This window comes from Mus caroli, unplaced genomic scaffold (genome assembly GCF_978045245.1).
Source record: "Mus caroli unplaced genomic scaffold, Mus_caroli_1 scaffold_3, whole genome shotgun sequence".
Lineage (NCBI taxonomy): Eukaryota > Metazoa > Chordata > Mammalia > Rodentia > Muridae > Mus > Mus caroli.
Window position 1 is genome coordinate 98851137 of NW_028227258.1, and position 18401 is coordinate 98869537.

The 18401-nt window shown below is 39.2% G+C and overlaps 1 protein-coding gene across 3 annotated transcripts in view; it reads left to right on the plus strand.

Annotated features, from left to right (window-relative positions):
* Strit1 (small transmembrane regulator of ion transport 1) overlaps positions 1–18401 on the plus strand; it is a 102075-nt gene that overhangs the window by 58601 nt on the left and 25073 nt on the right. Inside the window, exon 3 of one of the 3 annotated variants that reach the window (XM_085835341.1) lies at positions 6080–6926. The exons of the other annotated variants lie outside the window; for them this stretch is intronic. The gene's annotated coding sequence lies outside the window, so the exon portion shown is untranslated. Of the gene's footprint in view, positions 1–6079; positions 6927–18401 lie in introns of those variants that run through there. 3 annotated transcript variants of the gene reach the window in all.

Here is an 18401-nt window from a genome sequence, read left to right on the forward strand (position 1 = left end):
GCAGCTGTTTTCTGGGTTCTATGTCATTTTTCATTCATAATTTAAAATTGGATAACTGTCAGTTACTTACAATTTTCTTCTTTCTCTTCTCCCTATCCTCTGACTGAAGCACTGAGCAATACATTTGGACTTTACTTGTTTACAGGTTGAATATGATAGAGTAAGATAAGTAGGTATGGTGGTTTGAGTATACTTGGCCCAGAGATTGGCACTATTAAGATGTGTGGCCTTATTGAAGAAAGTATGTCACTGTGGCAGGTTTTGAGACCCTCCTCCTAGAGCTGTGTGAGGACAGTCTGCTCCTGGGTAATTTCAGATGAAGATGTAGAACACTCAGCTCTTCCTGTACCATGCCTGCCTGGACACTGCCATGCTCCCACCATGATGATAATGGACTGAACCTCTGAACCTGTAACCAAGCCTCATTTTAATGCTGTCCTTATAAGAGTTAACTTGGTCATGGTATCTGTTCACAGCAGCAAACTCTAATTAAGACAGTAGGTATGTCAATTCCAAGTGATGGAAAAGATAGTTTTTAAAGCCATTTTCTAGAATTGCTTCCAGCTAGATTATTCAACTTTACACCACACACACACACACACACACACACACACACACACACCGCAAACAGAGAAAGGGGAGATCATTCCTTGCTTTCTCTCTTTGATTCTTCACTGTCTTTCTTTTTTTTTTAAGATTTATTTATTTTTATGTATATGAGCACACTGTAGCTGTCTGTCTTCAGACTCATCAGAAGAGGGCATTGGATCACATTACAGGTGGTTGTGATCCACCAAGTGGTTGCTGGGAATTGAACTCGGAACCTCTGGAAGAGCAGTCAGTGCTCTTAACCACTGAGCCATCACTCCAGCCCTTCACTGTCTTTCTTAAACCTCCATTTTATGCTCTGCTTTTAATCAGTCTTCCATCCCTGAGGTTTTATTTATTCCTTCCCTCCTGGATACCCATTGATAACAAGACAGGGGAAAATCTTAGCATTTGGATTTAATCAAGACAAGACCAAAAGGCTTCAGAACTCTACATAATCAAGGAATAAAGGTTACAGTAGAAGAATTATTAATACTAGGGTCATTAACTTGTGATAACAGGTAATGCCTCTGGCTTTGAAAAGAACAAGAAGTACCATTAAAAGTAGATTGCTTGTTGCATATCTAAGTGGCAATCACACAACTTACTGCAATAAATTTAATCTAAAATGTTCTGTCTTTGCTGTGTTTGGGATATGGAAATAGCAAACAGAACATTTCAGTAGTCAAGGTCATAATAAAATTTTAAATCTATTATTTTCCCATATTACATACATGTAAATGACTTTCTGTTATTTGCCTTGTCATTTCCCTTTGTCACCATCTGCATAACTTCAAAATACACATACCATTTTGAAGGCATTTACATGGAAAAGCTTTTATGAGTTCCTAGTTAGTGCTATTTTGAATTCTATGACCCCTAGCTGTCATCTAGAACTTAAGGATGGCTCAGATGCTAGCAGCTAAATATGTTTGGTTAAGTTGTTATATTTACCACTAAACGTGCCTGGTCTTATCATCCATACATGCTATAACATGGGTTTCCACAGCAAGGGGAGTGAGCATTCCCCCACAACATTTGCTTCTCACTGCTCTGTGCTGTTTGCAGAGAACAGGGAGTGCCTGTAGTCATCACATAATCAGTGTTTCTCCCATGGCTGGGATCCAGAGGACACTGCCTCTTTCCAAGGAGAGGCTGGACAGGGTCCTGGGAAAGGCAAATGTAAGACCAAATGACTAGGGAGACGTCTAGAAGGTGGTCTAAAAGTGAGATCTTGGATGACAAGGGCAGAAGGTGACTATAACACTTGCCTAAACGAGAAGATGCAATGCTGTGTTCTAAAAACAATAAAATATCCTAAAAGTAAACTGAGGAGAACAAATTGAGCTTCCATTTTCATACTACTTGCTGGTGATTCTTTGCACATGATAGAAACATGTAAGACACTATAGCTGTTCCCTATCACCGAGGAACGTTTTGCTTTTGAAGCAAAATATAAAGACAGCTTAAGACTACAGCAAAAACTAAGGGTCGAGACCCTGTTATCTTATGCAGCAAAGATGCCACACTGGTCAGGTATGTCTAATCCCAGCATGCAGGAGGTGTATGTAGGAAGAATGGGAGATCAATCCCATTTCCAGCTACACAGTGAGTCTGGAACCAGTTTGGGCTACATGAGACCCTATCTAAAATAGACTCTACATTTGTTCCAATCTACATGCTTTTTTTCTAGTAGAGAAACATGGCCTTAGGCCAGGCAAAGCCTGTGTCATAAGATGATAAAAATTATCCAATTGCATGCCCAGTTCCTTTCCCAGGTGGCATGAGCAGCTGTTGCAAAATCCCAGATCTGTTACTGCCAGACCACAGGCAACTGAGGCCAGCAAACAACATATGACTCAGTTATCACTCACTGTCCCTAAGGTGGAGACAGGGATAACCACACATAAACTGGGTGCTGGAAAACAGGCTACATAACCCAGATGTCTGTGTCCTGGAACTCATTCTTGGTAGAATTCAAATTCATTTGGAACTGTGGGGAAAGAATTACCCTATAAGAAATTTGTTTTCTCTAAAATATCTGCTTTAAGCTCATTTCCTGTCTTCTGGGCCAGATTTTCCTAGGATTCTGTATTTAAGGAAGATGTTTTGGTCCTTCCTTGAATGTAATTACCTGTGATTGTTTAACCTCCTTCAAAACCCACTGGCATGACCAGAAAAGTGGGGTCATTCCAGTTCTTATAAGAGACTCAATTTCAGGATCTTACTGTCAAGTAACATTTAAAAATGTTAAAGGTTTGTAAATAAAGTGTTAAATATTGTAAAGCGGCTCACATACCTCTTGATTTGGGTCAGGGTTGCAAATCCCAGTACTTCTTGGAGTCAGATGGGAACAACAGGCCCTACTCTCTGGATTGTTCACACAAGTGTAGAAACAATACCATGCTGCTGGGACCATGTCTTATCCAGTCAAAGAATGGAGCTGAACGCAGGCACTTGTTGGCTGTTGCCACACGAGAATGTGAATCTGACACTATTAGTTCCTCCAGTAGGTTTTTAAAATAAAACTTAGAAATCCAGCTTAGGAAGTGAGATCCTTACAGAATAATGTTACCTGTTACACATTAATTATATTAATATATTATCTATAAACAAACCATGCTGCTCAGGTAAGATATGTGCAGGTTATATGGTTGTGAAGTCTGTACCTATACTTTACACCTGCATGCAAGATCTACATTTGCTTTAGTAGCAGTTCTGACACTCCTGACAACCAACAGCTGGGAAGTGTGAACATCTGTCTGCAAGGTTCTGAGAGTATAGTATAATACCACTGTCAAAGTGAATACTGTTTAATGTCTTCTTACCCCTTACGCTTCTAATTTTACGATCTTTTCCCTAAGAAGACACTTAGGTTTACTTAAATATTTAATTTTATTTTGGATTTCTTACCTTTGTGTCTTGAATATAATAGAATTTCAATGAATAATTATAAATCTGAATTATTAAAGTATAACGGCTACAATCAGAATATATGACCCCCTGACTCTTTTTATGTATCTCAGAGTGAGAAAATATAAACAGTGCTAGGTTGTGAAGTAAAGTGGTTATTCTAAGGTGGTGGAATTGGCAACATCACCAGGAACCAATGGAGCCATTCATCATATACATCCTATGAAAGATTTCAGTGGAGTCCTGCAATTGTCATACTTATCATTTGGAGTCATCTCCCAGCCTCCACTTTTCTTTCATTGTTTTCCTGTACACTTTTATGAAACACCTACCATGTCTTCCAGACTGGGTTGGTGAAGTAATAACATTATAATCCAACAGGAAGTGAAGTTGAAGGTGTCATGGTAGAATCCAGTGGCTGGACACATAAAGTTATGCTCTTTGGGCTATGTATTACATCCTTTTCCTCACCCAGGATTCAATTCTATGAATATATGCCTTGTTTCAAATCTCTACAGCTGCAAAAAACCTACTAGTACAAAGCAATCATAATTTATTATTGCCCCTCATTGTTCTATATGTTGATTAGACTAAGCTTGATGATTCTTGTTCAGTGTCTCTCGCTATGTTGCAATTAGACAGCGACAGAGGCCATCTCAAGGGTTTCCTCCATGACTTGACTGGAGTCACCTTGAATACTTCCTCGCTGCTGGTCATTAAGTACCAGGGCTCTTAGTGGAGACAGTTTCCTACACCACATTTGTGCTTCTCACCATGGCCCTTCCTCCAGTAACAGCTAAGGATTATGATCACAGCCCAGGAGGACGAAATCTGCGTGGAAACTACATAGTCTTTTTTATATAGGAATTCTATAGTTTCATGGGAAGCCCTGCTATATTTCAAGTGCATGGGATATAAGCTCTACTTCTTGAAGAGAAGAGTAGTTAGGGAGTCTGTTTTGAAAGCACAATCCTTTTTAATACCTAAATATCTTTTGGAGGAAAGAGTTACTTTTTCATAACAATTAAACTCATGTAATTGACATTGCTTTTGTATAGCTCCAGAGTCAAGTGGTAACACTAGAACTGGAGGTCATGAAGGGACCTGAGTGTAGTTCCACTGCTGAGGTTCACATGCCCCATAAATTATGAAAATCACAGAGTAGCTGAAGCCAGAGAAAAATAAATAAATAAATAAATAAATAAATAGATAGATAGATAGATAGATAGATAGATAGATAACTAAATAAAGTCCCAGAGCATTAACTCAAGTAGTTGAGAAGAGATAATAATATCTCTTGAGTAACTTTTTAAATTTTGCTTTTAGATTAATGCAAATAATTTGAAAAATTTTAAGGTTTTTAAAATATCATTCTCATGACCAGTCTCACACACACTATGCACACATGTGTTTCACATCTTTTTGAATTTGACAATTTTATATATGTACACATTGAGTTTTGATCAAACTCACCCTCAAGTCCTTCCAACTCCTCCTAGATGCCCTCTATGACTTCTTCTCAACTTCATACTCTCTGTCTTAAAAAACAAAGAACAGAGTCCAGTAGATGCTGCTGAGTGTAGGGCTATATCCATCAGAGCATGAGCAACATACCCTGGGACAAATTCCTGAAGAACACTGATGCCCATTGAACTTTAAATAATAAAATAATAAATATTTCCTCCCATTGGATCCTTTAAGAGTCTCAGTGTATGTATTTTCATTTTCTGTGTCATGGGAGTGCTTGGAAGGGTTTATGAATCCTTTTGCAATTCTTTTCCTTCACAATTAAATTCAAACTATTAAATGTTTGTTATAGTTTTGAACTGAGGGTAAGTCTCACTGATTATAATATACCTGTCCCTTCCTCATGATGCTACTTTGGAGTTGATACAGCAATGATTGATTTCTTGTTATTGTAAGTCTCGACTTGGTGAGAGCAGTTATAAGTCCCAGAGTTCTTTCCTTGATTTCTTCTTTTCTTCCTTTTAACTCTCAGTTTTTTTGAGTAATGCTAGACTATAATAATTTATATTTTATCATTAAATCATCTTTTCTAGTTGCTTCTTACAAAAAAAAATGATTTCACTTTGGGGAAATGTTATGTGGCTTGGTTTTTTGTGGTCTTGGGAAAGCCATGCAGTCCCTTCTCACTCTTTTAGGCCACATCTTACTATGATTGATCCTCAGCTACAGATCAAAGCTTCAACTAAACTCAGCCAAATTAAGAGATGAGCTGCTCTGCTTCATAAGTTTGACTTAGTGGCTAAAGTAATAAAATTTGTACTTTCACAGTTCTAGATGCCAGAGTCAAAATCAGTTTCATTGGGCTCAAGTCTAGATGTCAGCAGAGCTGCTGGCTGCTCTGGAGCAGGAAGAGAGAATCTGTTTCCTTGGCTTTTCTGGTTTCTATAAACCATCTGTATTCCTTGGCTTGGAGTTCCTTCTTCCCTCTTGAAAGGACATCACTTTGCTTTCCTTTATTACGTCTCCGTCTGACTTCTCCCAGCTTCTTACAACAAACATTGTTAAGACACTGTCCTGCTTGGATAATCTGAGATTATCTTTCTATCTCCAGGTCCTTAATTGAATCACACCTGTAAAGTGTCATTTGTTATGGGGCATTTGACATGAAGACAACAGAAATCGTGAAAAGCCAAATGTATGGAAGACATTCAAGGCTTTGATTAAGGTTTGGGCTCTCAAACAAAAAGAAATTCACCATTGATTATAGTAGGAAAGCAAGCTGTTTTTTGAACACAGGAATGGAATGGATTTTGGTTTGGTGGGGTAAGCTCACAGTCCTCATCTTCCCAGAAGGACTTCAAGTGCTTAATCTGCTGCAGCTCAAGAAGGAAGAAAAAGAAACATGGCCATTCTTCTAACACCATCCACCTTTTAAGCTAAGGACCTATACGTTTGCTCTCTATACTTTTGTGGTGGTTCTCCAACTGTCTCCATTACAGAGATCATATACAGACATTTTGGCAGGATACTAACAACTGTCCCTTTCACTTTGACAAGAGTAAGCTCATTTCCATCGGGAAGAAATGAAGCCAAATACCTGGGAATTAACCACAGAATGGAAGTAAAGGATTGAATCACCAATATTTGAACACCTAGTCTCACTAGCCAAAAACACCTTTTTGCTTGAGCTATTGTGAGCTGAGTTCCCAGTGACTGTGCATGACTTATTAAGAGAGGGGAAAGAAGAAAGACAGCTCAACCATTTTCTGCTACTTTTAAGACCTCTGTGTTTGCACATGATTGAGTTTGAAGTTGTCAAAACGTTATGAACATCATTAGGTTTTATTTTCCTATGTCCATGCTTTTCATAGACTTGCCCCCACCAAGATACATAAACACATTACAAATTGCAACTAATAACTAGAAGTTAACTATATTAAAAATAGAAGGTGAACTAACTGGAGAAAAATTTGAGATAATGGATCGCTTCTCTTTTTGCTAAAGTTTTATCATTTCCAAAAAGAAACAAAGGAGCATTTCCTTCTTTCTTTTTTCCTTCCTTCCTTCCTTCCTTCCTTCCTTCCTTCCTTCCTTCCTTCCTTCCTTCCTCCCTCCCTCCCTCCATTCTTTCCTTCCTCTCTCCATCCTTTCCTTCTTCCTTCCTTCCTTCCTTCCTTCTTTCTTTCTTTCTTTCTTTCTTTCTTTCTTTCTTTCTTTCTTTCTTCCTTCCTTCCTTCCTTCCTTCCTTCCTTCCTTCCTCCCTCCCTCCCTCCCTTCTTTCCTTCTTCCCTCCATCCTTTCCTTCTTCCTTCTTCTTTCTTTCTTTCTTTCTTTCTTTCTTTCTTTCTTTCTTTCTTTCTTTCTTTCTTCCTTCCTTCCTTCCTTCCTTCCTTCCTTCCTTTCTTTCTTTCTTTCTTTCTTTTCTTTCTTCCTCTCCTCTTTCTTTCTCCCTTCCTTCTTTCTTTCGTTCCTTCAGTTCTTTCCTGAAGTTTCGCACTTAGTTTCCTATAGGAAAAGAATGTCTAGCATTGGCTCAAAAGTTATGAAACATCCAGAGGACCTGGGTTTGGTTCCCAGCATACACAGGAAGCTTCAGAACTGTGTGTAACTCCAGTTTCAGGGGTTCTGAGGTCCTCTTCTGTTTTCTACAGGCTTTTGCATCCATGTGGTACATATAAACCCATGCAAACACACAGATACACATATAACAAATAATTAAATAAATCTTTTATAGAGGAGAATGAAGAGGTGACTTCATGGTTTAGCACACTTGCTACTCCTGCAGAGGACCTTGGTTCAATTTTAAGCCCTCAGATATGATTAATAGCCATTTATAATTCAAGTTCCAAAGAATCTGAATATCTTTTCTGGTCCAGTCTATTTGGAGTTCTGTAGGCTTCTCGTGTGTTCATGGGCATCTCTTTCTTTAGATTTGGGAAGTTTTCTTCAATAATTTTGTTGAAGATGTTTGCTGGTCCTTTGAGTTGAAAATCTTCATTCTCATCCACTCCTATTATCCATAGGTTTGGTCTTCTCATTGTGTCCTGGATTTCCTGGATGTTTTGAGTTAGGATCTTTTTGCATTTTACATTTTCTTTGATTCTCGTGCCGATGTTCTCTATGGAATCTTCTGCACCTGAGATTCTCTCTTCCATCTCTTGTATTCTGTTGCTGATGCTCGCATCTATGGTTCCAGATTTCTTTCCTAGGGTTTCTATCTCCAGTGTTGCCTCACTTTGGGTTTTCTTTATTGTGTCTACTTCCCTTTTTAGGTCTTGGATGGTTTTATTCAATTCCATCACCTGTTTGGTTATGTTTTCCTGCAATTCTTTAAGGGATTTTTGTGTTTCCTCTTTAATGTCTTCTACTTGTTTAGCAGTGTTCTCCTGTATTTCTTTAAGTGAGTTATTTAAGTCCTTCTTGATGTCCTCTACTATCATCATGAGATATGCTTTTAAATCCAGATCTAGAGTTTCAGGTGTGTTGGGGTGCCCTGGACTGGGCGAAGTGGGAGTGCTGGGTTCTGATGATAGTGAGTGGTCCTGGTTTCTGTTAGTAAGATTCTTACGTTTACCTTTCGCCATCTGGTAATCTCTGGAGTTAGTTGTTATAGTTGTCTCTGTTTAGGGATTGTTCTTCTGGTGATTCTGATTAACATCTATCAGCAGACCTGGGAGACAGGCTCTCTCCTCTGAGTTTCAGTGGTTAGAGCACTCTCTGCTGGCAAGCTCTCCTCTTATATTGAAGGTGCACAGATATCTGGTGTTTGGACCTCCTCCTGGCCGAAGAAGAATGCCCAAAACAGGACCTTTCCCAGATGCTGTGTTGCTTTGGCAGGTCACAGAAGCTGTCTGAAAATTCATCTGGAATAACAAAAAACCTATGATAGCAAAAACTCTTCTCAAGGATAAAAGAACCTCAGGTGGAATCACCATGCTGGACCTAAAGCTGTACTACAGAGCAATTGTGATAAAAACTGCATGGTACTGGTATAGTGACAGACAAGTAGACCAATGGAACAGAATTGAAGACCCAGAGATGAACCCACACACCTATGGTCACTTGATCTTTGACAAGGGAGCTAAAACCATCCAGTGGAAAAAAGACAGCATTTTCAACAAATGGTGCTGGCACAACTGGCGGTTATCATGTAGAAAAATGCGAATTGATCCATTTCTATCTCCTTGTACTAAGGTCAAATCTAAGTGAATTAAGGAACTCCACATAAAACCAGAGACACTGAAACTTATAGAGGAGAAAGTAGGGAAAAGCCTCGAAGATATGGGTACAGGGGAAAAATTCCTGAATAGAACAGCAATGGCTTGTGCTGTAAGATCGAGAATCGATAAATGGGACCTCATAAAATTGCAAAGCAAAAGACACCGTCAATAAGACAAAAAGGCCACCAACAGATTGGGAAAGGATCTTTACCTATCCCAAATCGGATAGGGGACTAATATCCAATATATATAAAGAACTCAAGAAAGTGGACTCCAGAAAATCAAATAACCCCATTAAAAATGGGGCTCAGAGCTGAACAAAGAATTCTCACCTCAGGAATACCGAATGGCTGAGAAGCACCTGAAAAAATGCTCAACATAGTTAATCATCAGGGAAATGCAAATCAAAACAACCCTGAGATTCCACTTCACTCCAGTCAGAATGGCTAAGATCAAAAATTCAGGTGACAGCAGATGCTGGTGAGGATGTGGAGAAAGAGGAACACTCCTCCATTGTTGGTGGGATTGCAAGCTTGTACAACCACTCTGGAAATCAGTCTGGCGGTTCCTCAGCAAATTGGACATAGTACTACCGGAGGATCCCGCAATACCTCTCCTGGGCATATATCCAGAAGATGTCCCAACCAGTAAGAAGGACACATGCTCCACTATGTTCATAGCAGCCTTATTTATAATAGCCAGAAGCTGGAAAGAACCCAGATGCCCCTCAACAGAGGAATGGATACAGAAAATGTGGTACATTTACACAATGGAGTACTACTCAGCTATTAAAAAAATGAATTTATGAAATTCCTAGGCAAATGGATGGACCTGGAGGGCATCATCCTGAGTGAGGCAACCCAATCACAAAGGAACTCACACAATATGTACTCAGTGATAAGTGGATATTAGCCCAGAAACTTAGGATACCCAAGATATAAGATACAATTTGTTAAACGCATGAAATTCAAGAAGAACGAAGACCAAAGTGTGGACACTTTGTCTCTTCTTAGAAATGGGAACAAAACACCCATGGAAGGAGTTACAGAGACAAAATTTGGAACTGTGACGAAAGGATGGACCATCTAGTGATTGCCATATGCAGGGATCCATCCCATAATCAGCTTCCAAAAGCTGACACCATTGCATATACTAGCAAGATTTTGCTGAAAGGACCCAGATATAGCTGTCTCTAGTGAGACTATGCCAGGGCCTAGCAAACACAGAAGTGGATGCTCACAATCAGCTATTGGATGGATCACACGGCCCCCAATGGAGGAGCTAGAGAAATTACCCAAGGAGCTAAAGGGAACTGCAGCCCTATAGGTGGAACAACAATATGAACTAACCAGTACCCCCCGGAGCTCTTGTCTCTAGCTGCATATGTATCAAAAGATGGCCTAGTTGGCCATCACTGGAAAGAGAGGCCCATTGGACTTGCAAACTTTATATGCCCCAGTACAGGGGAACCCCAGGGCCAAAAAGGGGGAGTGGGTGGGTAGGGGATTGGGGGGTGGGTATGGGGGACTTTTGGGATAGCATTGAAAATGTAAATGAGGAAAATACCTAATAAAAAATAAATTAAAAAAAAAAAAAAGAACACCTCTTGCCTTTCAAGTATTGGGATTTTAGGCATGTACCACTGTCACCATCTTAAAATTTCAGCTTTTCTGGATGAACACCAGTAAGCACAATTGCCACATCACATCGTAAAAGTTTAGTTTTGTAGGAAACTATCTTTTCCCAAAGTAGCAATGCCTGTGTTGCATTCCTACCAACAATAAATGAGATTCCTGTGGCTCAAAAAAAAAAAAAACTAAAATATTATTTAAAAAGAAGTCTACATCCATAATTCTAGGCTTCTGTGCTTAAAAAGAGGTAAGTGGATTGTGTTCACAACTTCTAATCTTTGAGATCTGGGCATCATTGTAAACTTAGACTATCATGAAATTATTATGAGATTGTTCTGAAATGATGCATGATATGGAGTGTAGGATTTAAAAAGGAGAGTGCCGGACCTCAGAAGGGTTATATAATCATTTAGTAGATTACAGTTGTAGAATCTTTGCAGAGGGGGTGCTTACTTCTCTTCTTACATCTAGGCTAGTTTTAGGGCTTGTGTTCACCAGCAGAATATAGTGGAAGTTATAATCTGTGCTAGCTCTTTAGCAGACTACCATGTTCCCTTTACTCCTTTCTGGAACACACCTCTTAATACCCAGACTCTGTGGCTATTGGGCTGGACAGCTGAGTGGCAAGTTATCACATACAAATGAGTTCTTGGGGAAATAGACCTGGTTGTATTTTCTAACCTCAGTCACACTCCAAATGCAGATCTGCTGAGTGAGGATTTCCTGTGGATATCTTTTGGAACACAGGGCCTTTGCCACCATGGTCTGCTTAATTGAAGAATAACTGATTGGTTCTTAGGTTATTAAGTTTAATGTAATTTAGTAGAAGATAAGTGAAACAGACTTTTGGGGATTGGGAATAAAGAACTGGAAGTTGATCTCATAATGACTAAGAACTGCATCTTGTTGTAAGTTGGTCAAACACACTTCCATCTTAGAAATGTGAGTTCGTCATGTTAGAGAGTGTTGCAAGCTTGTCCGGTGGCTGAGCATTGAGGAAATGACAGTGTGGGCTGTGAAAAAAGATTTCCATGGCCGCATTTGACATGGGTCTGGAGAAATTAAATGAGTTAGACTTTGGAAAATCTCCTTAATCAGGCATGTCCATTTATTAATCATCCTTCCTGCCTGTCTGGAATTGATAAATTATAAGTGTAGCTACAGAAGTCATAAAGGAACATGGGATAATTTTGTGGATGAAAGGCACATACATACATACACTCACATACACACAAACACACACACACACAGACAGAGAGAAAGAGATACACACACACACACACACACACACACACACACACATATATATATATATATATATATATATATATATATATATATATATATATATATATACACAGCTACACATACATGTAGATACACAAACAAACTTATATATATGTGTATATATATATATATATATATATATACATACACAGATACATAGACACATAGCTATATACACACAGACATACACAAATATATACACACCGAGATACACACAGACACTTGCAGCTGAATAAATAAAAGTTGGAAGTGTCCTGGAAACTTGATGGCTTTGAGGAGCTGCAATCCAGGATGCCTCTGTTTCAGACTTCTTTCATTTGTTGAGATAAGTTTTAATTTCTTAAACCATTTTAAGCCCCGGTTACACAAAACTGGAGGCATTTCCTAACAAATTCAAATATTCACAAAATAACTAACTGAAATGGTGCCTCTCACAGACCTTAATGAATTGTGGAATGGGCCATTTTGGTGATTTGAATACGCATGGCCTCCATTTAGGCTCTTAGATTTGAATGCTTGTTCCTGGTTGGTGTAACTGTTTAGAAAGAATGAGGAGGATGGCCTTGTTGGAGGAAGTGTGCCACAAGGCATGGGCTTTGAGGTTTTAAAAACCCACACCAGCTCCAATCTCCCTCTCTTTGCCTGCCTTGTAGATCAGACAGGAATTCTCAGCCACTTCTCTAGCACTATGGCTGCCTGCCTACCATCATGCTCCTTTCCACAGTGATAATGGATGAACCCTCTGAAACTGTAATCAGGTCCCCAGTTAAATGCTTTATTAATTAAGTTGCCCTGGCCATGGTGATTTTTTTCCCCCACAACATTAGAACAGTAATTAAGAGAGCCATGTTTAATGTGATTTAGTAAAGAAAGTGCATGCTTTGGCTTTCTATGCACATGCACTTTAAGGCAAGGCATTTAGGAGCAGGACTTTGGCAAATAGCAGCACAAGTGCCCACAGGACTATTACAGGCAAGCAGCTGTCAGTTCCATATTGGAAACATGCAGAGACAGCTTCTGCTTTAATGGACATAAATATGAGTTTGAATTGCAGCCTTTTCTCCCATAGGTGACAATTTCTTCACATCTCAGTATTCTTATGTCAAAGAACAGAGATAAAACCACCTCAGAGGTTTGGGGCATGATTTTTATAGGTAGTTTATAAACTATAATTTATACGCCCTGCTAAAACCACAGTGTTTTCAATCATGTGAAATGGGAATGAAGGAGAATCACATAGAAAGGAAAATAGTAGAAGCAGAAGGACACCAGTAAAGATAAGGCAGAAACTGTGATAATGATTTGCAAAGCTCTGCTTTTGGCAGACCTTTCTCTTACAAGGAGCAGAGCAAGAGAATATTATCGTATTTGTTTGTTTATCTGTCTGGTTGTTTGTAATGCTGGAAGGTAAACACAGAGTCTCATGTTTACTAGACAATCACTCCACTTATGAGCTAAACACCACATCCCAAGAAGATATTTAAAGTTTTAAAGGATTTATTTTTTATTTTTTGTTACAGGGCTTCTCCGGACAGCCCTGGCTGTCCTGTATATCTTTAAGGTTTATATATATGCATGAATTTATGATACTGCCTGTGTGCCTTGTACTAGTAGAGGTGAGAAGAGGGCTTTAGATTTCTAGGATTATAGATGGTAATGAGCTACCAGGTGAGTGTGGGAACTGAACCAGGATCCTCTACAAGAGCAAATGCTCTAAACCACAGACCCATCTCTCTAGCCCCTGAGTTATTGTATTACAGAGCTATGCTCAACTAGCAATTATACCAAATATATCTAGAATCTGAAATAAGAAGAAAATGTCAACCTGAGGAAGTTGTGAAGGAAACTGGTCAGTAAGAATGAAGAAATCACTAATTCGGTTATTCATTCAGCAAACACTGGCTGCACACTTTAATTTTGCAAGCTTTGGTGATATGATAGAGAACAAGACAGGTATCTTTTACTCTCTTGGTAGAGACAGGCACCATGAGGGAGATAAAACTTGTGGATTAAATTCCAGAGTAGATATAAGGAGATAAAAAGATAAGAAGCTGTGCTTAGAAAGATAGGCTCCTCACACATGTCTAAAATAATATTTCATACAATGTAAATTAAAAGTAGGCAGACTCGAGTTGTTTGATAATATAGTCTTTAAGCAATCATGGGCTTTTACTAAGGACCACAGAAAGGAAGCTGATACATCTTTTTCTTCTCTATAGAAAGATTTCACTTAATGAACTCTGAGTGCTTTTCCAACACTTACATACTGAATGTCTTTGGACTCATTCTACAATTTCTCTACTCTTCAGTTTCTCTGTCAAGATGAGAGTGTGATATCCAGTTTCCATGGCCCGTGGGCAGACTTTGCTCAGCAATCACAGTAACCGGTTGTTCTCTACACCTGTAATCCATCTCTCAAAAAACTGAGGTAGGAGGACTTCAAGGCCAGCTTGGGCTACATAGTTTGAACCCACCTCAAAACAAATGATAAAAGTAAACCCACAGGAAAAAAAGATTATGACAGATAAAGTTCCTGACATGATTTTCAACATTCAAGAACTATAGTTTTCTCTTTTCTTGGGGGTAACAGTTAACAAAAGGATGGATCTAAACCCACTGTGGAAAACCAATTCTAATTGTTAAGGCAATGGCTTTAAACTCAGCTATTGCTGACATCTGTGGATGACTTTAACGTCCATATATCCTTTAATTAATAAAAACAATAAGTTGGACCCACTCACAGCTGTGACGTTCTGCACTTGGCTACTCCTCTTTTGTTTTTTAAGCTAGAAACCAGAGACTCCTAGCTATGAGTTCATTGACTTTCATGGCAGGGCTAAATTTCAATAATCAGATAACATGTTATAAAACAGATTGCCTGCTCTCATTCTACATATTCTGATTTCTTAAATGAGGCTGAGAAATATTAGTGAGTTAGAACTGTAGTAAATTCCACTGAAGATGCTTCATTCATTCATGGTAAAAACAAGTTGTTTTCTTTTGAGCCTCGTGTGCAATTTTTACTTTTTTATATTTGCTTTATAATTATAAATGGAAAGAAGTGAAAAAAATAGGTCATGTGTCTATAACATATTTTAGTATTGCTCTTACCTAACTTTCTATATCCATTCTAATCTATAGACTACTTATTTCAAGTCAGAATCTATAAAACTAACTTGAATTTTGTGCTTTTATTTTCAAATGCTATTGTTTAAATATGACATGTCCCACAGAGGCTCATGGATTTGAACACTTGTTCCTAGCTGGTAGTGCTGTTTGTGAAGATTATAGAACTGTTAGGAGGTGGGGCCTTTCTGGAGGAAGTACGTCATTGGAGGTGAGCCTTGGGGTCTTATCACATGACCACACTTAGAATTCTCTCTCTGCTCTGAGAGTGCAAATATGTTCAATGTGATCCACTGGCTTTTCTGATCTTGCCTGCATATCTTCCCTGTCTGCAGACATGTCTTCCCCACCATGATGGAGTGTATCTCTCTGAAAATGCAAGCCAAAAAACCCTTTTCTTCCTTATGTAGTTTTGATCAGGATATTTTGTTAGGGTTTTATGGCAGAGTACCTTGGTGGATTGGTCAAGGCTGAGGAATGCCACAAAGACTGAGAGGTCAGACTGAAACTTATTCCATTTTGTAACTAGGCCTAAGTTCTAGTTTCCCAAGGAAGCAGGCAAGGCTTCTTAAAAAAAAAAAATCACAGACAATGAGCCATCAGTCAGCAATGGCTCTGGCATCTAGCTGAGAGAGATAGCCAGCCCAAGGACTGAGACAGTTCCTGGAATTTATCTAAGACCTGATGAAAAATGGTAAAGCTAATACAGCAACCAATTAGAAATGTACTAATATAATTGCTGCTTATCTAGTCAACCATGTTTAAAATGACCTAACCATTACTGAAATTCCCCTAATTGCACTTAAAAGGCGTCTGCAAGCTTTGCCCAGGTCACCATTTTGTATGAGTGGCTGACCCCTGCATATTGGTTGTTTCTGCAGAATAAAAGCTTTTTGCTTTTGCTTATGATTTGAGTCTGGGGGTTTCTTTCTCCAATTCTTGGACCCTGATAGATCATACCATGAAACAGACTGCACAGGAAATGTGAGTGGGGGCAGTGAAAAGGTGCTTCTGAATGGGGATAAGGGGGAAGGAGAGAGAGAGAGAGAGAGAGAGAGAGAGAGAGAGAGAGAGAGAGAGAGAGAGAGAGAGAGAGAGAGAGAGAGAGAGAGAAGAGGGGGGCAAGGGGGAAGGAAGGGAGAGTCAGAAAGAGAAACAGACTCAGAGAGAAAGGTGGAAGAGAGGCAGAGGAAGACAGACAGAGACAGAGAGAATGAGAGTAACAGACAGAGTGAGAATGTGGGCAGTGTAGGGACCTTTTAAAGAGTATGCTTATTGCATTTGTCTCTTGGTAATGAAGTGTCTGCTGTGCTGAGTTGCTAAAGGCAGGCTGGGTGGAGCACCTGGTTTTCTAACATCCCTCCCTTTTGTTTACTGTAAAAGGTGAAGAAATAGGAAGGGGTGGTAACAAGTAAGGAATGGGAGCACAATGCTCTTTAGACTGCTTCCTGCTGTCTTTGGGTATAAACTGGGACCCAGGAAACCTGGGATACTGGTCATGTCCTCGAAGATCAAGCTATTTCATTAGCTGTCCAACAGCTATGGACACAGCTGGAGAAATCTGTGCGATGGACCACTTGTGGCTAGCCATTTTGAAGTTGATTGGGATTTAAATTTTCACAGAAAACCTAAAACTGGCAGGTTACTGGAACAGGTATACACACACACACATACATACCACACACACACACACACACACACACAGGGGCAGAAGAAAAGGTTAAGGAATTTAGGGAGCAATTTTTTTCTTAGGTGTACATTTGAAACTTTTAGTCCCATGGTCCTGGTAGTTGGGAGAGGGAAGTCTGGAGACCAGTGAAAGTGGGAGGTGGGTAAGAATCCCAACCTCAGGAACAGGCAGGTGTGCGAAACACAGTATTGATTGAAAATACTTATCTGGAATCTGTTTGACCTGTGATATTTGGATTCAAGTTGATATAAGAATAGTTTTAAGTTTACAAAAGTGGTAAGTTCTAGATATGTTAGTATTACCACTGTTTCTAAACTTTACTGAAATCCACATTGCAGAACAGACTTACACCTTTGAGTCATAATAAAAACTTGGAGACCCAAAAATGATTCTCAGTTAAAAGTATGAACATTCTTTCCTCTATCCAGAAGAATGGGTGTATATAAACTATGTTTTTATAACAATGAGAGCCAATTTTAAGTCTGTACTTAGAACAACCAAATGAGCTTGGGACTATAAAATAGTTGAAGTGTTTTACCAGAGTTAGATTAATAGCTTAGCAGAACTCTATTGATTAATGCTGACACTCTGAACTTTTGAATCTTAATATAACAACAGGACACAGAGAGAAAGAAATCTGAAAGATTTTTCATACGCTTTAAGCTATTTCTTATTCCCTCACAAATTACATCCATATACCTCAAAGCACATTCGCATACCCGTACAATCCATGTTCTCATGTCCTCAGACCACTATAACTTTTACACATCCCAAACATAAAACTTTAAACCTTTTTTTCTTCCAATCATTCACCATAAGACACAGGTGATAGATTACTGAGAGCAGTCATTATGAACCAAGTTGCTTTAAGTCACGAAATAGTAAAACGTTACATTGAAATCTGTTTTGTGGTAGCAAGATAAACTGTGTCTAGAAATAGTAATAGCTCTATGAAAGTAAGGCCTAAGGTCTGATTGTTATATAAATCGAGCTGAGAGGGCAGCTGAAGACTTGGTTGCTGCTGTTGAACTTACAAAGCTATCACTAACCTAGTCATCAATGCCAGAAACCTGAGAAGAATGTATTTTACCTAAGCAAGTAGAAAGTACAGACTAAAGAAGCTTCCAACCAATTAAAAATGACAGAGTCTTACCTGCTACTTGAACACTCACTCTAGGTTCATTTGGGGTCATTCGGGGCATAGGTTCTGAGGTGGCATCAGTCTTTGGCTGCCAGGCTCAGATGATCCAACACTTTCCTGTGGAGTAGGAACTTGTGGGGACCAGCATACTTTGTGTAGGCAAAGCAAGGCAATCAACTCCCCAGAGTCCTGCTTGTCCACAGTTTGGACAGGGTTCTGATGGTAGGTGAGGTAAGGGCAGTTTTTTATCCAGTATCCAGCTTTACCAAATTTAAAGCAGGCTACAGATGGAGTTCTGTGCTGCCCACCATCTTACCTCAAGGACATCCAAGGGCAGT